The sequence below is a fragment of the Macaca nemestrina genome, chromosome 2 (assembly GCF_043159975.1).
Source record: "Macaca nemestrina isolate mMacNem1 chromosome 2, mMacNem.hap1, whole genome shotgun sequence".
Classification (NCBI taxonomy): Eukaryota; Metazoa; Chordata; class Mammalia; order Primates; family Cercopithecidae; genus Macaca; species Macaca nemestrina.
The window spans coordinates 152,586,390-152,612,348 of NC_092126.1; the positions used below are offsets into that span (position 1 = coordinate 152,586,390).

The following is a 25,959-nucleotide window of genomic DNA, read 5'->3' on the forward strand; positions in this document are numbered from 1 at the left end:
ACCATTGGGAGGCCACCTAGGGGGAACTGAGGGAATCCCCATATGAGGTGGCTGGTCTACCATTGGGAGAATCACGTTTAGGGCACTGAGGAAACTCTTGTGTGAGGAGCCTAGTGTGCCAGTGGAATGGGAGTTCATGGGGGAAATTGGGGGCACCCCTTTGTAGGGATGCCTGTCTACCATTGGGTGGGGACACTTGGAGGGAACTGGGGAGACACCCATGTGAGAAGGCTGGTGTACCATAGTGGTGGGGACACGTGGAGGAAACCCCTATGTGAGGAGGCTGATCTACCATTGGGGGACCACCTGGAGGAAACTGAGGGGACCGCCATGTGAGGCAACTGGTCTGCTGTAGTGGGGCACATGAGAGAAACTGAGAAGACATTCATGTGAGGAGGCTGGTCTACCATTGAGGGGGACCTGTGGAGGGTACTCCGTGTGAGGAGGCTGGTCTGCCCTTGAGGTGGCCAAGTAGAAAGAAGTGAGGAAACCCTCGTGTAAGGAGGCTGGTGTACCATTGGTGTGGGGGCATATGGCGGGAACCGAGGGAACCTCCTCGTGTGAGGAGGCTGGTTTACCATTGGGAAGGCTGTGAAGGATATTGATAGGACCCCCATCTGGGGAGGCTCATCTACCATTGGGGTGGGGGCACATGGAAGGAACTGAGTGTACCCCTGTGTGAGAAGGCTGGTCTACCTTTGTGGTGGGGGCTTTTGGAGGAACTGGAGGGGACACCCATGTAAGGACACTTGTCTATTATTGGGGTGGGAGCACATAAAGGGAACTGAGGGGATGCTTCTGTGAGGAGAGTGATCTTTTGTTGAGGGGGTCACATAGAGGGAAACCAAGGGAACCCCTGTATGAGGAGGCTGGTCTATAATTGAGGGGTCCACATGAAGAAAATTGAGGGTACCTGATTTGAGGAGGCTTGTCTACTATTTGGTTGGGAGGTAACCGAGGGGACTCCTGTGTGACGAGGTTGGTCTACCACTGGGGTGTGGGGCATGTGTAGGTAAGTTAGGGATCCCCATATGGGAAGCTGGTCTATCATTGACATGGCCACATGGAGGAGAACTGAGGGGAAACCCATGTGAGGAGGCTGGTCTACTGTTGCAGGGGCTACATGGAGGGAAGTTAGGGGGCCCCCATTTGAAGAGACCCATCTTTTATTGAGGGGGCCACCTGGAGGGGAAGAGAGGGGACCCGTGTGTGAGGAGATTGGTCTATCACTGGGAGGGCACATGGAGAAAATCGAGGGAACCCCTATATGAGGAGGCTGGTCTACCATTAAGTGTCCACATGGAGGGGAACTAATGGGACACTCGTGTGAGGAGGCTAGTCTACCATTAGTGGTGGCATGTAAAGGGAACTTGTATCCCCATGTGAGGCGGCTGGTCTACCATTCATTGGGGGACATGGGGGGAACTGTATGGAGGCTGGTTCACCTTTGAGAGGGGCATGTGTAGGAATCTATGGGGACCCCAATGTGAGGAGGCTAGTCTACCATTGGGGTTGGGGGACAAAAAGGGAACTGAGGGTACCACTGTGTGAGGAGGCTGGTCTGCCATTGATGGGGCTATGTGGAGGGAATTGATGGGCACCCTGTTTGAGGAGGTTGGTCTATCATTTGGGTGGGGAAACATTTAGGAAACTGAGGGAGTCCCAATCTGAGGAGACTGATCTACTATTGAGGGACCCAAGGTGGAGGGAACTGAAAGGACCTCCGTGTGAGGTGGGGGCACATGGAAGAAAGTGAGAGACCCTTGTGTGAGGAGGCTGGTTTACCACTGAGTGGTCATGTGGAGGGAACTGGGGGGACCCTTGTGTATGGAGGCTGTTTTTCTATTGGGGTGGGCATATGGAGAGAACTGAGGTGGTGGGGGCCAGTGAGTCACCTGGTCTACCTTTGGGGTGGAGGCTTCGGAAGGAAACTGAAGGGATTCTTGTGTGAGGAGGCTGGTCTACCATTGATGGGGCCACATGGAGGGAACTGAGTGGATCCCTATGTGAGAATGCTGGTCCACCACTGGAGGTGAGGGGGCACGTGTAGGAATCTGTGGGGACCCTACTGTGAGGAGGCTAGTTTACCACTGGGGTGGGGACACATAAAGGGAACTGAGAGTACTCCTGTGTGAAGAGGCTGGTCTACCATTGACAGGGTTACATGGAGGGAACTGAGGGGACCCCTGTCTTGTGAGGAGGCTGGTCTGCCACTGGGAGGTCATGTGGAGGGAACTGAGGAGACCTCTATGTTAGAATGCTGGTTTAACACTGGGGGGCCATGTGGTGGGAACTGAGGTGACCACCAAGTGAGGGGGCTGGTCTACCATTGGGGGGACACTTGGAGGGAACTGTGGGGTCTTCCATGTGAGGGGGCTGGTCTACTACTGGGTTTGGGGCCCATGTGAGGAGGTTAGTTTCCCATTGTGGGAGTCACGTGGAGGGAACTGAGGGGGCCCCGTGTGAGGATCCTGGTTGGCCTTTGTGGTGGGGGCCATGGGAGAGGAACTGTCACTCCAGAAGACAGCTAGCACCCATTGTGTCTTGAAATTTTCAGCCCAGTTGAATGGAGCTTCATGGGTGAGTCCAGTCAAGACCAGCCAGGAACCTACCTGTATTTGCTGACTAACAGAATAGAAAGTAATGGTAAATCAGTGTTTTAGGTTGCTCCATTTGGGGGCAGTTTGTTGCTCAATAGATCACTGCTCATGGTCCACGTTCCTAGTTAGAAAACTAGGAGCTCCTGAGGCAGGCCCGGCTTTGCAAGAGGACCCAGGTTCCCACAGCAGGCTGGCCTATCAGTGATGTCCCTTTCAAAGGGAGGCCCAGGGATCCGGTAACTGGGATCTGGTTATTCATGAACTTATTCATTTGGATCTATTTTCTGCCCAACTCGGGGCTGCAGGCTAAGAATCCAGAGATGGTCACAGCCTCTACCCTTGTATGTATTCCCCAATTCATAAGGGAGACAGACAGGAAAACCACCAATGACAGTGTGAGTTGGGCTGTGAGGGTGATAGGATGATTACTTCACAATAGTAAATAGAGTGCAATAATAACAACAAGTTACATGTCCACCATGCCCTAGGCATGCTTCTAAGCATTTCACATGTACCAGCTTAAATAATTCTCACAGCAGCCCTAGGAAGAAGATCTTGTTATGTTCATTTCCATTTCACAGATGAGGAAATGGAGGCACAGAGAGGTTAGGCGGCTGGTAAGTGGTGGATCTCAGAGCAGCAAGGGAGCCCAGCCCAGAGAAAGGCCCAGAGAAGGGAGCAATTATCTGCCAGGAGGAAAGAGGAAGGCTTTTTTTGAGAGGGGTCATTTGACGTGGTCTTTGAAGGATGCTTAGGAATCCACCAAGCAGAGAGGCAATGGAAATATGTGTAGGCTCAAGGCAAGAAGAAACCAGAGTGAGCCCAGCCAGAGACATCACACTGGGTCTGCCTTGTCCTTGGGTACCAGAGCCAGGCAAAAGATGGAATGACAGCCTAAGAGACAGAAGCAGGAACTGCAGGAGCTGGGAGGGCAGTGAGTGGCCTGAGAAACCATCTCTGCAATTTAACCCTGGTCGAAATGGGAAGTGACAGTGAGGCTGCTCAGCCCCAGGGTCCTCCCCCAACCCTCTCAGGATCCTGATCCTCTGTGAGGGGCAGCCCTGCCCTGGGAAAGACACAGGGATAGGCTGGGGTGACAAGGGCCTGTGCAGATGAACAGCTTGGGGGGATGCAGCTTTGGTGACCACATTCCCTTCTGTATTCACTCTTAGTCTGGTCAATGGTTTGACATAGGGCATAAATAGTTTTTGCTCCAAGCTAGGGCATTTGGGGAATGAACAGGGGCATGATCAACAGCTACCCCAGGATGATAGGTGCAAATCCAGACATTTGGTCACACAGATTACATGGCACCTCTCATGAGTTTGATAATTATTAACCCATTTAATCCTCCTGAAAACCTCAAAAAGGAGGTTGTTATTATCCCCACTTTGCAGATGATGAAACTGAGGCACAGAGAAAAGAAATGCATGCATATTAGCACCTACTCTGAATTGAGCACTGAGCTAGGCCATTTTACATGAATCTTGTTTAACCCTGACAACAGATATGCAAATGACATGCTGGGAACTCTGTTTACTGACGACAAAACAGGCTCTGAGACCCAATCTGTCCACCTGATCCTCAACCTTCGCCTCTTCCACTGCCTGCCTGGGTCTCCTAAGTACATCGGTTCCAATCTGAATCTCTTGCCTACCTGTTTTTTTTTTTTTTTTTTTCTTTTCTTTTCTTCTCAGTCCCCCCACCCTCCTTAGATTGCAGCAAGGAAAGAGGTGTGTCTTCCGCAGAAAAATGTGCATGTTCTTTTAGGTGAGATGGGAACAATGTAGGGAGGGGGCCTGGCTATGAGGGCAGGGGCTGTGGGTGGGGTGGGGGAATGGACACTTGGCAGCAGAACCTACTAGGTAGGCTCATTAGACTCAGATGCACGTGCTTTTTCTCTCTCTCGCTCAAGAAAACAGGTGCACAAACTATTAGGTTGGTACAAAGTAATTGTAGTTTTTGCTATTGAAGTAATGGCAAAAACCGTAATTAATTTTGCACCAAGCAAATACATCCCTATGGATGGGGCAGCCTTTTCCAAGGAATTTCACCCTACAGGATGGGATCTGGCCTCCTGGCTGGCTGACTTTGTGCGTTGTCCTTCCCTCTCTGGGCTCTGGTGCCCCAGCTGGAACTCCAAGGGCTGAGACTCAAGGCCCTTGTAGAGCCTCGGCTCTGTAGCCGGCTCTGTGGTGGATTCAGGGTTAGGGGGCCTGGGTTCAAATCCGGACTCTGCCTTTTCAGATGTGTGGCCTCGGAGCAAGTTATTTAGCCTGGCTCTATGTGCTCACCTGGAAAATGGGATGATGAAGATGGTGATGATGATAACGGGGACTCCCTCTTGGAGCTGCTGTGCAGATGAAGTGAGTGAATATAAGATGGATGCTTAGAGAGGTGCCCGGAAAAGCTGTGCTGTTTGTTATTATCTTCTAGGGGAAACATGAGAAAACCGACTTAGGGAGGAGGCAGCCTGTCCTGGATAGGGAGGTCCTCACATAGAACACTGACTCCAGCCAGTTCCTATCTTCAGGCCAAAGTCCCAGCCCAGGACCTGGGGTTTGCTGTGAGGTGGGGGCCTCTGGAGTCTGAAGGGCATGTCTGGTGTGGGCAGGCCTGACCTGACCAGGCACCAGAAACAGACAGGACATTGTGCACTGATAGGAGTCCTACAGGCTGAGGGAGCTGTGCCTGGGCACCCGCTGGGAACCAGGCAGCAGTGGAGGGTGGGGAGTGGGCCGCGTGCCCGGGAATGCGGCCCCACCACCACAGCCGGAAATGGAGGGGACTACAGCCCCCAGCCAGCCCGGTGTCTCCCCAGTCTCAGTCAGTTGGGCGCCACCTTTGAGAATTTTGCCTTATGAGTGAGCATTACTATAATTTATTTCATGGTTGTCTTAATTTTCAATTTATTTTTACATTTAATTTTTGTTTGGATCTGAGCTGTGCTCACATGGTTCAAAAATCAAAAAGTTTAGTAAGTGCTTTGAGAGGAGTCTGCCTCCCATCCTGTCTCCCTCCTCTGAGCCCTCCCCCAAAGCCATGATTATTATTTTACATCAACGAACGTGAACTATATGTATTTGATACGTTTTTCCAATTCAAAGACAATTTTTAGTGTGCAATGCACACTATCCTACAACACGCTTTTCTCACTTAGTATTTTTAACTTCTCTGCATAAGTGAATGTAAATGAAAAAATACACCACCACCTTCTGTAAACAGAAGGTAGCTATGATAATAGCACATGGGGATGGAGCAAGGGCCACTACATTCCAGTGGGGTCCTGTTGTCTGGGGGGCCCCTGATCTCAAGGTCTGACCTCTAGTTCCTAGTTCCAGAGGGACTAGCAACTGTTGGTGGGAAACTGAAGACACCCAACACCAAGCTGACACTTTGGCCAGGAAGTAATCAAAACGAGTAAAAGATTTGGAATTTGGGAGGCCGAGACGGGCGGATCACAAGGTCAGGAGATCAAGACCATCCTGGCTAACACGGTGAAACCCCGTCTCTACTAAAAAAATACAAAAAACCAACTGGGCGAGGTGGTGGGCGCCTGTAGTCCCAGCTACTCGGGAGGCTGAGGCAGGAGAATGGCATAAATGCAGGAGGCGGAGCTTGCAGTGAGCTGAGATCCCGCCACTGCACTCCAGCCCGGGCAACAGAGCGAGACTCCATCTCAAAAAAAAAAAAAAAAAGATTTGGACAGGAAATGCCTCTCCTCACCCTGGCCCCCGTGTATAGCAGCATTGCCATTCCAACAGTGGTGTAAGTCCACACTTTGGGAAACTCTCATCTAGTCCAACAACCCTGGCATTTTAAAGAAGTGTAAACTGAGGCTCAGAAAGGGTGGAGGACTTAAAATGATGCAGCTAGTTGGTGCAGAGCCTGGGCAACACCTCAGGTTCCCAGGACCCTATCTACAGCCCCCGGGACTAGGCAAATGGGCTTTTTTGGGAAACAAATGTGCCCAATCCCTGCTCCTCCTCAGCCCCCTCCCCAACCCCAAATTTTCATTTAGCGAACCTCTACAGTTTCACGTATATTATCTAATTTGTTGGCATAAAATTGTTCATAGTATTCCATTTTATTTCTTTAATATTCCATTTTATTTCTTTAAGGTTGGTAGTAATGTCCCCTCTTTAATTTCTGATTCTAATAATTTGAGTCTTATATACTTTTTCTTGGTCAATCTTATACGTTCTGTTAATCATTTTTCAGCTTTTGGTTTCATTAATTTTCTCTTTTGCTTTTCTGTTTTCTGTTTCATTAATTTCCTTTAATCTTTATGATGTCCTTCCTTCAGCTTGCTTTAAATTTAGTTTGCTTTTCATTTTTCACTGTCTTGAAGGTGGAAATTTAAATTATTAATTTGAGATCTTTCTGATTTTTGAACGTAGGAACTTACAACTATAAATTCCCTTCTAACCACTGATTTAACTGCATCTCATAAATTGTGTAATTCTGTGTCTTAATTTTCATTCATTTCAATTATTTTCATTTCATTAAAAGTATTTTCTAATTTCCCCTGTGATTTTTCTTTTGATCCATTAGTTAAGAAGTGTGTTGTTTACTAGCCACATATTTGTGAGTTTCCAAAATTTCTTTCTGTTAATGTTAACCAGTTTTATTCTTTTATGGTTAGAGAACATACTTTCTATGATTTCTGTCCTTTTAAACGTATTGGTGTTTATTTTGTGGCCTAAGATACAGTCTATCCTGGAGAATGTTCCATGTACCCTTGAACACATATTCTGCTGTTGTTGGGGGTAGAGTGGTTTTTCTTTGTGTTTTGTTTTTTGAGACAGAGTCTCGCTCTGTTGCCAGGCTGGAGTGCAGTGGCACGATCTCGGCTCACTGCAGCCTCCACCTCCTGGGTTCAAGCGATTCTCCTGCCTCAGCCTCCTGAGTAGCTGGGACTACAGGCAGGACTACAGTCACGTGCCACCATGCCCAGCTAATTTTTGTATTTTTAGTAGAGACGGGGTTTCACCATGTTGACCAGGATGGTCTCGATCTCTTGACCTTGTGATCTGTCTGCCTCAGCCTCCCAAAGTGTTGGGATTACAGGTGTGAGCCACTGCACCTGGCCGGGTAGAGTGTTTTATAGAAGCCTGTTAGGGCTAGTTGGTTTATAGTATTGTTCAAGTCATTTGTTTCCTTTTTGATCTTTTGCCATTTTTTTGGTGTACATTATTAAAAATAGGATATTGTAATTTATATTGTTGAATTATCTTTCTAGATTAGATATTCTAGAATTAGAATATATAATTCTATTGTTGAATTATTTTTCCCTTCAATTCTGTCAGTTTTTCCTTCACGTACACTGGGGCTCTGTTGTTGGCTGCACATATGTTTATAATTGTTATGTCTTCCTGATCTAAAGAGTATTTCTTATAGACAGCATATAGTTGGATCTTGGTGTTTCTTTTTTTTTTTTAAATCTGGTCTGGAAATCTCTGCCTTTTGACTGGATTGTTTAATCCAGTCACATTAATGGTATTATTGATGTAGTTGAATTAACATCCACCATTCTACCATTTTACTTTTTGTTTTCTCATGTCTTTTCTGTTCCTCTATTTGTCATTATTACTTTATTTCCTATTAAGTGATTTTTGAAATGTAGCATGTATACCTCTTTAATCATTTTTACTACATATTTTTTAGTTATTTTCTTAATGATTGCTCTAGGGCTTTCCACATACATCTTACAATTTCAGAATCAGCTTTAGATTTATATTAACTTAAATTCAGTTAGAAATTGAAATATTACTTCAATGCAGTTGTATTCCTCCCTTTCTTTTAGTGATATTGTTATACATATTATATCTATAAATATTACAAACACAATAATACATTATTATGGAATTATTTTATATAATTTTATATTTTGAAGACAATAGATAATCTTAAATTTTCAGAATCAACTTTAGATTTATATTAACTTAAATTCAGTTAGAAATTGAAATATTACTGCAATGCAGCTCTATTTCTCCCTTTATTTTAGTGATATTGTTGCTACACATATTACATCTATAACTATTACAAATACAATAGTACATTATTATAGAATTGTTATTCTATATAATTTTATATTTTTGGAGAAGCTAAGAGTAGAAAGGAGAACAAGTATATGTTTATAGCTTTTGTTATGTTACCCTTCTTGTTTGGTCATTTCTTGTTTTCTTCATTTGTTCTTGTGGATTTGGGTTACCATCTGGAGTCATTTTCTTATCCCAGTACAGCTCTCTCGCACATCTCCTTGTGCTGTAATTGGTAAACATTAGATTTCTGTATGATAGGGCCAACAATACATTATATGCAAATTGCTTTATATAATTACTTTTTAAATCAATTAATAGAAGGAAGGAAAAAGTATACATTTGTACTGCCTTTTAAACTTGCATAATTGCTTTTTTCATGTGGAATCAAGTAATCATCAGGGGTCATTTGCTTTCAGTCTGAAGAACTTCCTTTAGTATCTGTTGTAAGGCTGATCTGCTAGCAAATAAATGATCCTAGTTTTGTTTATCTTGTAATGTCTTGAATTAACCTTCATTTTCAAAAGACAGCTTTGCCGGATCTAGGATTTTTAGTTGACAGTTTTTTTCTTTGAGCGCTCTGAATATGTTATTCCATTGCCTCCTGACCTCCGTTATTCCTGATGAGAAGTTCATTGTTAATCTTATCAGGATTCTCTTGTAAACTGAATCATTTTTCTCTCATTGCTTTTGAGATTTTCCTCTTGTCGTTGGGTTTCAACATTTTTACTCTGATTTGTCTGTTTGTGGATCTCTTTGTGTTTATTCTACTCAGAGTTCATTGACATTCCTAGATGTATAGATTAATGCTTTTCAGTAAATTTGGGTTGTTTTCAGCCATTAATTCTGTTAATATCTTTTCTGATTCTTTCTCCTTCTTCTTTCCTTCTAATACTCCCACTACATATATTTGTTGTGCTTAACAATGTGCCACATTTCTCTCAGGCTCTGTTCATTTTTCATCATTTTTTTCTCTCTGCTCTTAGATTTCATAAGCTCTATCAACTTTTCTTCAAATTCACTAATTCTTCTGCCAGGTCAAATACAATGTTGAGTTCCTCTAGTTAATTTTTAAAAATCTCAGTTATTGCACTTGTAACTCCAAATTTCCATCAATTCTTTAAAAAATAATTTCTATCTGTTTATTAATATCTCTACTTCATGTGGCTTTGTCATCATATGTTCCTTTACTCCTTTAATCAAGATTTCCTTAAAGTTATTTGAACATATTTACATTTACCACTTTTAAATTTTTGTGTGTTAAATCAAACATATGATTTCTCTCACAGGCAGTTTCTTTTGCTTGCTTTTTTACCTTCTGGTGTATAAGTCATACTTTCTTGTTTCCTTGTATGTCTCTTAAGTTTTTTGTTGTTGAAAAGTAGACATTGTAAATAATGTAGCAACTATGGATAAATTAGTCTTTCCTTTTGGAACTTATTTACTTGTTTACTTTTTTGTGACTTGCTGGATTATTTTAGTTAAGTTGATTTTCCTGCATGAAGCCTCTGGTATTGTTCTTAGAGGGTACATCCTTGGGAATGCCCAGTCACCCTGAGATGACAGTGGTTTTTGCAGTGCCCTCTTTCTCTGACCACACTCATCTGTTAAGTTCCACTAATTGGTGGCTGATTGCCCTATTGTTTTCAACACTACATACATTTCTTTAAAGACTGATCCCGTCAAAGCCAGACTCCTTCGAACAGATAGCTCCTGGGGTCAGTGTTTGAGATCTGTTGTGACCCCCAGGAGGGCTCTTTCCAGCTGTCTCTTTCCTTGATTCTCTCTAGTAAAATAGCTGTTTATAGTTTAGCCTGTATCTCCAATGAACCCATCAATTCCCTCCCAATTGCCTTTCACCACAACCTGCAATGTTTTTGAGAGGGCTTTTAGGCTTAAACTTGTCCACATTTGGTTGCAAATGAAGTCAGTTCCTTTGGGGAGAAATTTGGAGCTCTCTGTTCTATGTTCTGCTTCTTCCTCCAGGCAAAAATCTCTGAAGCAAAGCTCTAGTGCTGGAAGTGTGGCAATGGTAAACTTTTCTCTGAATGACACACCAGATTTAGGAACTGAGTGCTCAGCGTATAGGGGAAACAGCCTCAGGTCTCCTCAGCTTGCCTCTCTGTGTGGAATCCTTGTTCCCTCAGTGGGGCAAGAGTGATTGGGTCTCCAGTAGTCTCTGTGGATCTGTGCCCAAGGTAGAACCTCCATGCCATGAGTTGGGCCGGGTAGAAGAAGGGAGCCCTCACTGCCTGGCTGAACTTGCCTGGAACATAGAGTCAGCAACAGGCAGCTATGGGCAGGATGAGAAACGCTGACATTGTGCTCCTCTTGGGAAGCTACCTCCTGACTAGGAGCTGGAAAGAGAGGAAACCCTGTGTTCTTGGCTGTACCCATATGGAATAAAGTTTCTGTCTCACTGAGCTGGATGAGAGGAAGAATAAAGTGATATTTTGTCTTTTTGTTGTATCAGTTACTGTGGGTTTAAACCCAACAGACTCTTGCTGTTCTTCCTGAATTTTAGTGTATTTTTAAAAAATGTTTATTAATTAGCTGTACACCCTTAGCATTACTTTCAGATACATTAAATGATAGTTAAATTTTTTTTTTCACCAGTCATTCCGGTTGTGGTCCATAGGACATCTCACGTTATCATGCAGGAAGTAGAACTCACAAAGATAATGCCTCATAATAGTGTTTAGCAGCTGCATTACTTCACCTTTCATATTTAGGTCTACGATTCTCCTGAATTTATATTTTTGTATATGATGTGAGGTAGGGGTCAGGTTTCCTTTTTCTCCTGTATTGAAGAGACCGTCCCTTCCCCATTGCCCAGAAGAGTCTCCTTTGTCATAATTCAAATGTTCAAATATGGCTGGGGCTGTTTCTAAACTTTCTATGCTGTTGTACTGATCTATTTATCTATTCTTGTGCCAAGAGCACATTGTGTTAATTACAAAAACTTTGTGATCAATTTTTATATTGAGCTTGGCTATTCTTAGCCTCCTATATATTCATACAAAATTTAAAATTATTTTATCAGTTTCACAAAATAACCTGTTGTATTTTTTATTGGAATTGCATTGATTGATTCTTTAGATTACTTAGGTGTAAACTCTTGAACATGGTGTTCTCTCCTTTTATTTAGGTCAAGAGTTGGCAAACTATGACTAGTGGGTCAAATCTTGCTGATAGCCTGTTTTTGTATGACCCTGGAGCTAAGCATCATTTTCATTTTTAAAGAATCTTTTTAATATGAAAAGAATAACATGTGAAAGAGACCATATCACTCAATTTTCATTGCTATTATTTTAAGATTTTTGCTTCTTTGTTCGTAAATAAGATTGGGCTGTAGTTTTCTTTCTTATGATTCCCTTGTTGAGGCTAGGATTTGGACATCAAGATTATACTGATCTCATAAAACTAATGGGAGAGTTTATTGCTTTTTCTATTTTCTATTTTCTGGAAAATTTGTAGAAAATTACTTTGTTTCTTCATGGTTTTTGTAGAATTTGCCAGTATATTTATTTTCTTCAAGAAAAATATTTAAATACAGATGAAAATTTGAAAATAATTAAATGACACTTCTATTTCTTCTTGTCTCCACTTGATACATTGCATTTTAAAGAAAAATTTGTCCATTTTACCTAATTTTCAAATTTACAGGCATAAAATTGTAACATCATGTTATTATTTTTAAGTGTCTATAGCATCTGTAGAAATATCCTCTTTTTAATTCCCATTATTAATAATTTGTGTATTCACTCTCTCATTTTCTTGATAAATTTTGTAAAGAGTTTATTGACCTTATTGCTTTCTTCAAAAAGATAAACTTTTGGCATTATTGATCATCTTTGCTATGTTTTCTGTTTTATTAATTTCTGGTATTTTCTTCATTATTTTCCTTCTCTTACTTTCTTTGGGTTTATTACCCTTTTCTAACTTCTTGTGATGTGTCACTGATTTCTTTTCAGCCTTTCTTCTTTATGAATACTAGAATCATTAACCATTAATCATTGCATTAGCTTTAGTCATTTTCATTACCTTTCAGTTAAATATATTTTTCAATTTTATTGTGATTCCTTGTTTGATCTATTGGTTATTTGCAAGTGTATTTTTTAATTTCAAAAAAGTAGAATTTACAATACAATTAAGGTAGAAATATATTATTCCCTGCCTCCCTCCCAAATTATTGATTTCTACCTTAATTGTATTTTGGTCACAGAATGTATTCTAGGTGATTTCAAATCTTGGACCTGTGTTAAAAGTTGCTCTGCAGCTTAAGATATGATCAATTTTTGGCCAGGCGCGGTGGCTCAAGCCTGTAATCCCAGCACTTTGGGAGGCCGAGATGGGCGGATCACGAGGTCAGCAGATCGAGACCATCCTGGCTAACACGGTGAAACCCCGTCTCTACTAAAAATACAAAAAACTAGCCGGGCGAGGTGGCGGGCGCCTGTAGTCCCAGCTACTCGGGAGGCTGAGGCGGGAGAATGGCGTAAACCTGGGAGGCGGAGCTTGCAGTGAGCTGAGATCCGGCCACTGCACTCCAGCCTGGGCGACAGAGCGAGACTCCGTCTCAAAAAAAAAAAAAAAAAAAAAAAAAAAAAAAAAAAAAAGATATGATCAATTTTTTTAAATCAATGCTTCGTCTGTGTTTGAAAAAAACAAACATTTTGTACTTGTAGATGCAATGTTGTATGTTAGGCAAATCTGTTTCTTGTAGAAAGCATATAGTTGGATAATATTTGTATCTACCCTGCCAATCTGTCTTTTAATTTACATTTAATATAATGCCATTTAAATTTAATATAATTATTGCCAGGTAAGGGCTATGTCTGCCATTTTTTTTTCTATTTTTTCCCTCTGTTTCTATTTCTCCATTTTTTCCCTCATTTCCTGTGGTTACTTAAACAATTATTATAATCACATTTTGATTTATCTACAGTGTATTTGTGTATATCTCTTTGTATAGATTTTTTTATGGTTACTATAGATATTATATGGTACATACATAACTTATCAGAGCCTACTAGTATTGACATTTTACCAGTTTGAGTAAAGTGCAGAAACCTATTTCTCTTCACATTCCTTTGCCCTCTCACATTTATAATTTAATTGTCTTAAATATTTGCTCTGCATACATTGAGAACTACATCAGATAATTTTAAAAGTTTTCTTTCAATCTCCAACAAAATTTTGAAAACTCAAGAGGAGAAAGAACATCTACTGTATTTACCCATACTTTCATTCTTTCTTTTCCTTCTTGATGTTCCAAAATTCCTTTTTAAAAATTATTTATTTTTATTTATATTTATTTTTATGTTTGCTCTTGCTTCTGTAGTTCTTTTCATTGTGATGTTAGGGCGCCAATTTTAGATCTTTCCTGCTTTCTCTCGTGGGCGTTTAGTGCTATAAATTTCCCTTTAAACATTGCTTTAAATGTGTCCAAGAGATTCTGGTACGTTGCGTCTTTGTTGTCATTGGTTTCAAAGAACTTATTTATTTCTGCCTTAATTTTGTTATTTACCCAGTAGTCATTCAGGAGCAGGTTGTTCAGTTTCCATGTAGTTGTGTGGTTGTGAGTGAGTTTCTTAATCATGAGTTCCAATTTAATTGCACTGTGGTCTGAGAGAATGTTTGTTATGATTTCCATTCTTTTGCATTTGCTGAGGAGTGTTTTACTTCCAATTATGTGGTCAATTTTAGAATAAGTGCAATGTAGTCCCGAGGAGAATGTATATTCTGTTGATGTGGGGTGGAGAGTTCTGTAGATGTATATTAGATCTGCTTGGCCCAGAGCTGAGTTCAAGTTCTGAAATCCTTGTTAATTTTCTGTCTCACTGATCTGTCTAATATTGACAGTGAAGTGTTGAAATCTCTAACTATTATTGTGTGGAAGTCTAAGTCTCTTTGTAGGTCTTTAAGAACTTGCTTTTTGAATCTGGGTGCTCTCGTATTGGGTGCATATATATTTAGGATAGTTAGCTCTTCTTGTTGCATTGATTCATTTACCATTATGTAATACCTTTCTTTGTCTCTTTTGATTTTTGTTGGTTTAAAGTCTGTTTTATCAGAGAGCTAGGATTGCAACCCTTGCTTTTTTTTGCTTTCAATTTGCTTGGTACATCTTCCTCCATCCCTTTATTTTGAGCCTATGTGTGTCTTTGCAGGTGAGATGGGTCTCCTGAATACAGCACAGTGATGGGTCTTGACTCTTTATCCAATCTGCCAGTCTGTGTCTTTTAATGGGGGCATTTAGTCCATTTACATTTAAGGTTAATATTGTTTTGTGTGAATTTGATTTTGTCATTATGATGCTAGCTGGTTATTTTGCCTGTTAGTTAATGCAGTTTCTTCATAGTGTCAGTGGTCTTTACAATTTGGTATGTTTTTGCAGTGGCTGGTATCGGTTTTTCCTTTCCATGTTTAGTGCGTCCTTCAGGAGCTCTTGTAAGGCAGGCCTGGTGGTAGCAAAATCTCTCAGCATTTGCTTGTCTGTAAAGGATTTTATTTCTCCTTCACTTATGAAGCTTAGTTTGGCTGAATATGAAATTCTGGGTTGAAAATTCTTTAAGAATGTTGAATATTGGCCCCTACTCTCTTCTGGCTTTTAGGGTTTCTGCTGAGAGATCCACTGTTAGTCTGATGGGTTTCCCTTTGTGGGTAACCCCAACTTTCTCTCTGGCTGCCCGTAACATTTTCAACCTACGTGAATTTTCAACCTTCGTGAATCTGATGATTATGTGTCTTGGGGTTGCTCTTCTCGAGGAGTATCTTTGTGGTGGTCTCTGTATGTCCTGAATTTGAATGTTGGGCTGTCTTGCTAGGTGGGGCAAGTTCTCCTGGATAATATCCTGAAAGGCATTTTCCAACTTGGTTCCATTCTCCCCGTCACTTTCAGGTACACCTATCAAACATATATTTGGTCTTTTAACATAGTCCCATATTTCTTGGAGGCTTTGATTGTTCCTTTTCATTCTTTTTTCTCTAATCTTGTCTTCTCACTTTATTTTGTTAAGTTGATCTTCAATCTCTGATATCCTTTCTTCTGCTTGATCGATTCAGCTATTGATACTTGTGTATGTTTCCCGAAGTTCTCATGCTGTGTTTTTCAGCTCCATCAGGTCATCTGTGTTCTTCTCTAAACTGGTTATTCTGGTTAGCAATTACTCTAACATTTTTTTCAAGGTTCTTAGCTTCTTTGCATTGGGTTAGAACATGCTCCTTTAGTTTGGAGGAGTTTGTTATTACCCACCTTCTGAAGCCTACTTCTGTCAATTCATCAAACTCATTCTCTGTCCAGTTTTGTTCCATTGCTGGCAAGCAGTTGTGATCCTTTGGAGGAGAAGAGGCATTCTGGTTTTTGGAATTTTTAGCCTTTTCGCGCTGGTTTCTCCTCATCTTTGTAGATTTGTCTACCTTTGGTCTTTGATGTTGGTGACCTTTGGGTGGGGTCTCTGGGTGGACGTCCTTTTTGTTGATATTGATGCTGTTCCTTTCTGTTTGTTCGTTTTCCTTCGAACAGTCAGCCCCTCTGCTGCAGGTCTGCTGGAGTTTTCTGGAGGCTGGAGTTTTCTGGGGGTCCACTCCAGACCCTGTTTGCTTGGGTATCACCAGCAGAGGCTGCAGAACAGCAAAGATTGCTGCCTGTTCCTTCCTCTGGAAGCTTCATCCCAGAGGGGTACCCACCAGACGCTAACTGGAGCTCTCCTGTATGAGGTGTCTGTTGGTCCCTGCTGGGAGACATGGGGGTCAGGGACGCACTTGAGGAGGCAGTCTGGCCCTTAACAGAACTTGAACGCTATGCTGGGAGATCTACTGCTCTCTTCAGAGCCATCCAGCAGGGATGTTTAAGTCTGCTGAAGCTACGCCCACAGGTGTCCTTTCCCCCAGGTGCTCTGTCCCAGGGAGATGGGGGTTTTATCTGACTGGGCCTGCTACCTTTTTTTCAGAGATGCCCTGCACAGAGAGGAGGAATCTAGAGAGGCAGTCTGGCTACAGCAGCTTTGCTGAGCTGTGGAGGGCTCTGCCCAGTTGGAACTTCCCAGAGGCTTTGTTTACACTGTGAGGGTAAAGCCACCTACTCAAGCCTCAGTAATGGTGGACGCCCCTCCCCCAACCAAGCTCAAGCATCCCAGGTCGACCTCAGACTGCTGTGCTGGCAGTGAGAATTTCAAGCTAGTGGATCTTAGCTTCCTGGGCTCCGTGGGGGTGGGATCTGCTGAGTTAGACCACTTGGCTCCCTGCTTCAGCCCCCTTTCCAGGGGAGTGAACAGTTCTGTCTCATGGTGTTCCAGGCATCACTGGGGTATGGAAAAAAACAAAAATCTCTTGCAGCTAGCTTGGTGTCTGCCCAAATGGCTGCCCAGTTTTGTGCTTGAAACCCAGGGCCCTGGTGGTATAGGCACCAGAGGGAATCTCCTGGTCTGAGGGTTGCAAAGACCATGGGAAAAACGTAGTATCTGGACCAAAGTGCCCTGTTCCTCATGGTACAGTCCTTCCCCACTTCCCTTGGCTAGAGGAGGAAGTTCCCTGAACCCTTGTGCTTCCCTGGTGAGGTGATGCCTCACCCTGCTTCGGCTTGCCCTCCATGGGCTGTACCCACTGTCTAACCAGTTCCAATGAGATGAACTGGGTACCTCAGTTGGAAATGGAGAAATCACCTGCCTTCTGCATTGATCTCACTGGGAGATGAAGACCAGAGCTGTTCCTATTCAGCCATCTTGCCAGCAGCAATCTCCTGTCTACTTCATATTATTATTAATACTAGTAAAAATATAAACTCTTTGTTCCAGCATAGCTCTATTTCCATCTCTCTCCTTTGTGCTAATATTTCAAAACCTATTATATTCATATATGTTATAAAGTGAACAATACAGTGTTGCAATAATTGCTTTATGCAATACTGTGTATTTTAAAGATGTTAAAGAAAGAAATGAGATATATGTATTTATAGTCTTTTATATTAATTAACGTGCAGGTATACCTTTGGAGTGCACTTTGGAGATACTGCGTTTTTTGACAAATTGGAGGTTACTGGCAACACTGTGTTGAGCAAGTCTATTGGCACCATTTTTCCAGCAGCATGTGTTCACTTCATGTCTCTGTGTCACATTTTGGTAATTCTCACAATATTTCAGACTTTTTCGTTATTTTATCTGTTATGGTGACTGCAATCGGTGATCTTTGATGTTACTATTGTAATTGTTTTGGAGTGCCACAAACTGTGCTCATATAATACAGTGAACTTAATTGATAAATATGTGTATTCTGACTGCTCCCCCAACCACCCATTCTGTGTTTCTCTCTCTCTTCTGGCTTCCCTATTCCCTGAGACACAACAATATTAAAGTTATACTAATTAGTAATCCTACAATGGCCTGAGAGTGTTCAAGTGAAAGGAAGAGTTGTACATCTTTCACTTTAAATAAAAAACTAGTAATGATTAAGCTTAGTGAGGAAGGTATGTTGAAAGCCAAGATAAGCCAAAAGCTAGGCCTCTTGCACCAGTCAGGCAAGTTGTGAATGCAAAGGAAAAGTTCTTGAAGGAAATTGAAAGTTCTGCTCCAGCGAACATATGCATGATAAAAAGTGAAGCAGCCTTTCTGCTAATATGGAGAAAACTTGAGTGGTCTGGATAGAAGATCAAACCAGCCACAACACTTCCTTAAACCAAAGCCTAATCCAGAGAAAGGCCCTAGCTCTCTTCAATTCTATGAAGGCTGAGAGACGTAAGGAAGCTGCAGAAGGAAAGTTTGAATCTAGCAGGGATTGGCTCATGAGGTTTGAGGAAAGAAGCCATCTTCATAGCAGAAGTGCAAGGTGAAGCAGCAAGTGCTGATGTAGAAGCTGAAGCAAGTTATTGAGAAGATCCAGCTGTGGTAATTGATAAAAGTAGCTACACTAAACAACAGATTTTCTTTTTTTTTTTTTTTTTTTTTTTTGAGACGGAGTCTCACGCTGTTGCCCAGGCTGGAGTGCAGTGGCGCGATCTCGGCTCACTGCAAGCTCCGCCTCCCGGGTTCCCGCCATTCTCCTGCCTCAGCCTCCTGAGTAGCTGGGACTACAGGCGCCCGCCACCGCGCCCGGCTAATTTTTTGTATTTTTAGTAGAGACGGGGTTTCACTGTGGTCTCGATCTCCTGACCTTGTGATCCGCCCGCCTCGGCCTCCCAAAGTGCTGGGATTACAGGCTTGAGCCACCGTGCCCGGCAACAACAGATTTTCAATGGAGATAAAACATACTTCTGTTAGTAGAAAATGCCATCTAGGACTTTCATAGCTAGAGAGAAGTCAATGCCTGGCTTCAAAGCATCAAAGCACAGGCTGACTCTCTTGTGAGGGGCTAATGAAGCTGGTGATTTTAAGTTGAAACCAATGTTCACTTACCATTCCAAAAATCTAGGGCTCTTACTAATTATGTTATTAATTATGCTAAATCTACTCTGCCTGTGCTCTAGAAATGGAACCACAAAGCCTGGATGACAGCACATTTGTTACAGCATGACTTACTGAATATTTTAAGCCCACTGTTGAGACCTACTGCTCAGCAGAAAATATTCCTTTCAAAATATTACTGTTTATTGACAATGCACTTGGTCGCCCAAGAGATCTGATAGAGATGTATAAGTAGATTAATATTATTTTTATGCCTGCTAATACATTCATTTTGCAGCCCATGGATCAAGAAGTAATTTTGATTTTCAAGTCTTCTTAGTTAAGAAATACATTTCATAAGGCTATAGCTGGTATAGATAGTGATTCCTCTGATGGATCTGGGCAAAGTAAGTTGAAAACTTTCTGGAAAGAATTCACCATTCTAGATGCCATTAAGAACATTCATAAATCATGGGTGCAGGTCAAAATATCAACATTAACAGGAATTTGAAAGAAGTTGATTCCAACCTTGATGGATAGCTTTGAGCGGTTCAAGACTCCAGTAGAGGAAGTCATTGCAGTTGTGGTGGAAACAGCAAGAGAACTAGAATTAGAAGTGGAGCCTGAGGATGTGACGGAACTGCCACAATCCCATAATACAATTTTAACTGATGAGAAGTTGCTTCTTATGACGATCAAATAAAGTGGTTTCTTAAAATGGAAACTACTCCATGTGAAGATGCTGTGAACATTGTTGAAATGGCAACAAAGCATTTAGATTAATACATAAACTTGGTTGATTAAGGCAGTGGCAGGGTTTAAAAGGATTAACTTCAATTTTGAAAGAATTTCTACTGTGGGTAAAATGCTATCAAATGGTACCACGTGGTACAGAGAAATCTTTAGTGAAAGAGTCAATCAATGCAGCAAGCTTCACTGTTGTCTTATTTTCAGAAATTGTCACAACCACCCTTCCTTTAGCAACCAACACCCTGATCCGTTAGTAGCCATCATATTGAGGCAAGATCCTCCACCAGCAAAAGGATTATGACTTGCTGAAAACTCAGATGGTTTTTTTTAAAGCATTTTTTAGTGATAAAAGTATTTTTAAATTAAGGCGTGTACATTTGTAGACATAATCATATTGCACACTTAATAGACTACAGTATAAAGGTATAATGTAAACATAACTTTTATATGCACTGGAAAACCAAAAATTTTGTGTAATTTGCTTTATTGTGATATTTGCTTTATTGCAGTGGTCTGGAATGAAACCTGCAATATCTTTTATGTATGCCTTTATTTACCTTTTCTGGTGTTTTTCATTTCTTTCTATGGATTTTAGTAACTCTCTGAAGTCATTTCTCTTTAGCTCGGTAGACTTCTTAGAGAACTTCTAAGGTAAGCCAGTTAGCAATAGATTCTCTCAGTTTTTGTTTTTCTGGGAATGTTTGTATTTTGCATTAATGTTTGGAGGATAGTTTTTTTGGGTACAGTAATTTTGGTTGATGGTCTTTTCCTGTCATCACTTGGAATGTGTTATCGCACTGCCTTATGGTGTCCATTGTTTCTAGTGAGAAGTCAGGAAAATTAATTTTACTGTTGCTCCCCTATACATGAGTCTGTTTTCTTTTGCTGCTACTAAGATTTTCACTTAGCTTTAAACCGTTTCACTGTGGTATGCTTATGTGCATACGTCTTTGTATATTTTCATCTTGGGGTTTGTTGAGCTTCTTGAATGTGTAATTAAAAATATTTAAATTAAATTTAGGAAGTTTCAGCCAATATATCAATATGTTAAAAAATTCTTTCTGCCTCTTTCTCTCTGTGTATTTTTGGGACTCCCTTTACACATATATTTGTGTGCTTCATATTGTGTCGCAGGTCTCTGAGGCTCTTTTTATGATTTTCAGTCTTTTTAACTCTTAGTTTTTCAGATTGAATAATTTCTACTGATCTTTCTTCAAGTTTAAGAATTATTTCTTCTATCTCAAATTTGCTGTTGAACCCTTCTAGTGATTTTTTTTTTTCATTTCAATTATTGCACAAGAGTGCAATAAGCTACCCAGACACAGGGATGATCCCTAGGAAATCAGGCTTAAGAGTACAAACAAGAATAAAAAGGTCATCCTTGTGTCTGGGTAGCTTAAAATTATCGTGCAGAGGTTGCACTCAAACACTTTGAGCCAGTATGGCTTTTGTCTTCTGCTGATGTATGTGTGTGGGGGAAAGAGTGCATTCAAAGTTCAGGATGTTTTCAAGTCTGCTGTGGTTTTCACTTTCTTCTAGGCACTGTCATGTCTCTTAGACAACTGTGCATAGACTCAGGATTGGCCAATACGTGTGCATAGCTTGAGCCTTCTCCATTCTTTATTTCACACATGCTGCTGGGACTCTCTTTGCCCCAGTCACAATGACAGCTCAGAATAGTAGAGCTATTGGCCTGCCTGTTTCCCCATTCTGAGATTATCGCTTTCACTGAGTGGCCATCACACACTGCTCCACATTGAACGAGCCACCTTTAACCATGGCAGCCTCATTTCTGGTTCTCATACCCTAGAGGAGCCTCTGTGTCAATCGGATGGGGGACTGAGAACAGCCCTAGGCACTATGGTCACAGTCTTACCCTGCTACTATTTGAATATCAGTAGGTTTTCAAGCATAACAGATCTCAGGCGGCTGTATGTATGTAGCCCGTTTTCAGCATGCCTAAATGGTTGGTCTGTGGGTTTTATCTAGCTCTTCGAGCAGAGAGCCTTTGCTCACATCCTCACACAACCATAGCTGGAAGTCTTACGCATTCCCACCACAGCGTGTTATTTTTATTACTACCCTTCATTAAAAAAATTGAACTGATGAAATTATATCTGAAATTATTTCCTTTCTGCTTGAAGAAAACCTATTAGTATTTCCTTTAGTTCATGTCTGCTAGTGACAATTCTGTAATTTAAAAATGTATCTGAACATGCCTTTATTCATCTTTGTTCTCGAAAGATATTTTCTCTGATTATGAAGTTCTTAGGTTGGTGGTTATTTTCTTTGGCACATTGGTATTATCATTCTATTGTCCTCTGTATTTTGTATTTCTTGTGGAAAAGCTAGTGCTCATTCTAATTGTTACTTTTTGAAAGTAAGTTTTGGGTACTTCTTGCCTATTTTTAAGACTTTGTCTTAGTCTTTGGTTTTCTGCAGTTTTACTTTGAAATATTTGTGTAGGCTTTAAAAAAATTGTGCTTTGGATTTGTTGGAATTCTTGAATCTATAGATTGATTTTTTTTCATCACCTTTGGACAGTTTGCAGCTATTTTATTATCATATATTGCCCCTCTATCTCATAGCTTCTACTGGATTCCAGTGAAACTTATTTAGACCTTTTACTGTGTTCTCGAATTCCCTCATTCGTTTTCCTCTCATAGTTTTATCTCACTTTGCTTCATTTTGGACATTTTCTTTTAATCTATCATCTAACTTAATTCTCTCTTTAGCTGTGTCTAATCCACCATTAACCCATTCACTGTGTTTTTGATTTCAGTGATTATATTTTGAAATTGGGAAATTTAGTTCTATTTAGCTCAAATCTGCCATTCATTTTTTAAAAATATAGTTTTCAATTCTCTGCTGAAATTATCAGTCTTTTCTGTTGTTTCCTGGGACTTATAAACATAGTAATTTTAAAGACTGTTCTTGATCATCCCAATATTCAGAGCGTCTGTGTGTCTATTTCTATTGTCTGTTGACTTTGCTGGTTTTATTCATGTTGTCTTGTCTCTTCATTTGCTTGGATATGTTTAGCTATGTGGTGGATATTTTATATGCAAAATTGCTTGCCAAAATAACTCAAGGCCTAGGACTGTAGGTATTCTCTTTCAGAGAATATTTTTGTTTGCTTCTATCAGTATCCTAGTGAACACTAGAATTTGGCATCACCTCAGTGCAATTTCACAGATCGAGATTTTGTGGGTGTCCAGATGACTGGAGGCTGGACTCGCCAACTTCCTGTTCACACTTGCTTCTGCGGTTCCGAATGCAGGACTGCATTCCAAAGTATGGGCTTTGTTTCAGTGTCCTCCCCTTTGGTAAAGCCCAACTCTTGTCCCCGATCCCTGTGAAGCTAACAAAAGTGCCACTCATCCTTTAGCTGCCTTTTCTGGATTGGATTTTTTTCTTTACTGCCCCAATCCCCGCAAAAAACTAATCATATGGAAAAAAAAAAAAAGCAGGTTCAGCCATGCACTCTGCTCTGGGGTAGTTTGGTCTCAGTCAGGGGAACCTAAGAGTAGAACCCCCACCCCTGCCCAGGCTGTGTTTCTACACTCCCCAGACAACCTTCCTGTAATAATGGCCTCCCAGGCAACTCATGGCATTGAGGTCTGCAGTCTGTGAGATGAGCCCAGTGAGAAGGAGCATGGACTTTGGAGTCAGACAGACTGGAGTCAAGTTCCACATAACTTGAAGTTGAACTCACTGTGTCATTAATGAACTTGCTGTGTCATCTCAGAAAGTTACTTAACAAAAAAGTAAATAAACAAAGGTAGGGTACGGTGGCTCACGCCTGTAACTCCAGGACTTTGGGAGGCCAAGGCAGGAGGATTGCTTAAGCTCAGACGTTTGAGACTAGCCTGGGCAACGTAGTGAGACCCTGTTTCTATTAAAAAAATATATAAAAAAATGGAAAAAAGTTACTTAATCTTTCTGAACATCATCTGTAAAGTGGGCTTATGATAATACTGACCTCATAGGGTTGTGAGAATTAGGTGAAATAATCCATGCAAAACCCTCAGGACAGTGCTTGGCACAGAGGGTGAACCTAGTAAATGAAAGCTATTATTATCAATTTCATTGTCTGGAGTCTTGTCTCTCTGTTTCTCATTGGGAGTTGTGGCCATCTGGTGAATCTGAGAATGAGGCACTCCAAAGATGAATATTTGAGGTTCTGGTGGGCTTTATCCTCTGGTGAGTTTCCTCTCAAGGGACTGATCATTTTGTTGGCATCTTCCAAATATCAGTATGTGGAGGTTTTTCTCTGGTTTTTCTCTGAGACTGTTCAGTTTTCCTGAAGAAAGATCTTTCAGTTCCCTGTGTGGAAGTTGTCCTGCTGATGTCAGTGTGGGGCGCGGAAAGGGTACAAGTGTCTGACCATCTTTGTGCTGCACTGTAATTAAGCTCCTCTTTTCAATGCCTTGTCTGCTGTAACCTCAGGTCCTGAGCCCCTCCCTGTCACCTGCTCCAAGGAGATGAGGCCAGGGGGGTGGCAGTGAGCATAGATGGGCACCTGGCTCCTGGGGTCTCTTGCAGGTGATGGGGAACAGGTAGATTATTTCAGTGCAGAGACCTTCAACTTTTCCTCGCTCCCCACTCCCATTGTCTGCTGGATCTGGGGCTTCCACGTCCTGAAGCTCCTGGGGCCTGTTGGGGAACCGGTCCTCTTTGGAACCCTCCTTCACATGTACTTGGGATTATAGTTCCTCTGTCCCATTGAACTTCCTTCCATTTGCTTTTCATCTCTTTCAAACATTTGTTGATGTCTCTTGCCTGTTCCCTTTGCCCTGGTGGAGATCAGAGATGGGCACTGGAGTCTCGAGACTTTACTTCTCTGTGCTGAGCAGGCCTCACTACGTTAGCCCCTCCATGAGATTATCAATCCCCGCACATCCCTGACTACCTTCTCTGGACACTCTTGGTCTATTCCTGGGGAAGGCCTGGAGCTAAGCACAGGATTTGGAGGAAAGTTTGAATAGCACAGAACAGCGAAGGTCCCTCTTCTCTTCTGGGCATCAGATCTTTTTTAATGCAATCCACATATATAGTTTGCTTTGTGAACTGGTACCTCCCATGGGCCAGTTAGTATGAGTCAAGGTGAGGCGGGGGCAGCACCAGGGGTGGGAGACCATAGGACAGAGCCAATACCAGCAGACTCAGTGGGGAGGGAACCACAAGAAGCAGCTTCCAATTTAGTGTGAAAAAGAGATTCCTTCCCCTGAAACTATCCAGGGAGGGTTTGCCAGGTGGGAGGAAGAACTCTACCATGGCAGGTGGGGAGTAGGGTCTGGGTGCTGGAGGAAGTGCAGAGGGGAATTTGGGCATTTAATGGGGTATGAGAGGCAAGGAACTGGATTTCTTCGAAGGCCTATGAGATTCTATGTCTTCCTGACAGAAAGAATTCCATCTGATTGGTGAGAAGCTCCCACAGGCTGCCCCTTGAGAGCACAAATACCATTTGTGTTGCCTTAGCACTCAACCCATTGCTGTGGGAAACTCTTTTCCCAGCAAAGGGAAATGAATTCTTTTTTAATTATAATTTTAGATTTAGGGGGTACATGTGCAGGTTTCTTACAAGGATATGTTACATGACACTGAGGTTCGGGCTTCTATTGATCCCATCACACAGATAGTGAACGCTGTACCCAATAGGAAGTTTTTCAGCCCTTGCCCTCTCCCTCCTCCTTTTGGAGTCGCTGCTGTCTACTATTGTCATCTTTTTGCCCATGTGTACCCAGTGTTTAGCTCCCACTTATGAGTGAGAGTGTATGATATTTGGTTTTCTATTTCTGTGTTAATTCACTTAGGATAATGGCCTCCAGCTGCATCCATGTTGCTGCAAAGCCGGGATTGTATTCATTTTTATGATTGTGTAGTATTCCATGGTGTAGATGTACCACACTTCTTTTTTTCTTTCTTTTTTCTTTTTTCTTTTTTTTTTTGAGACGGAGTCTTGCTGTGTCGCCCAGGCTGGGGTGCAGTGGCGTGATCTCGGCTCACTGCAAGCTCCGCCTCCTGGATTCATGCCATTCTCCTGCCTCAGCCTCCCAAGTAGCTGGGACTACAGGCACCTGCCACTACACCCGGCTAATTTTTTGTAGTTTTAGTAGAGATGGGGTTTCACCGTGTTAGCCAGGATAGTCTCCATCTCTTGACCTCGAGATCTGCCTGCCTCAGCCT

At 41.9% G+C, this 25,959-nt stretch overlaps 1 long non-coding RNA gene across 2 annotated transcripts in view; it reads left to right on the top strand.

Annotated features, from left to right (window-relative positions):
• The first annotated feature begins 3,045 nt into the window (after positions 1 to 3,045).
• LOC139362020 (uncharacterized) overlaps positions 3,046 to 25,959 on the top strand; it is a 40,526-nt gene continuing 17,612 nt past the window's right edge. Inside the window, exons 1-3 of one of the 2 annotated variants that reach the window (XR_011620253.1) lie at positions 3,046 to 3,217; positions 4,298 to 4,370; positions 4,848 to 4,966. This is a non-coding gene — a long non-coding RNA (uncharacterized lncRNA). Of the gene's footprint in view, positions 3,218 to 4,231; positions 4,371 to 4,847; positions 4,967 to 25,959 lie in introns of those variants that run through there. The other variant, XR_011620252.1, reaches the window with a different exon arrangement.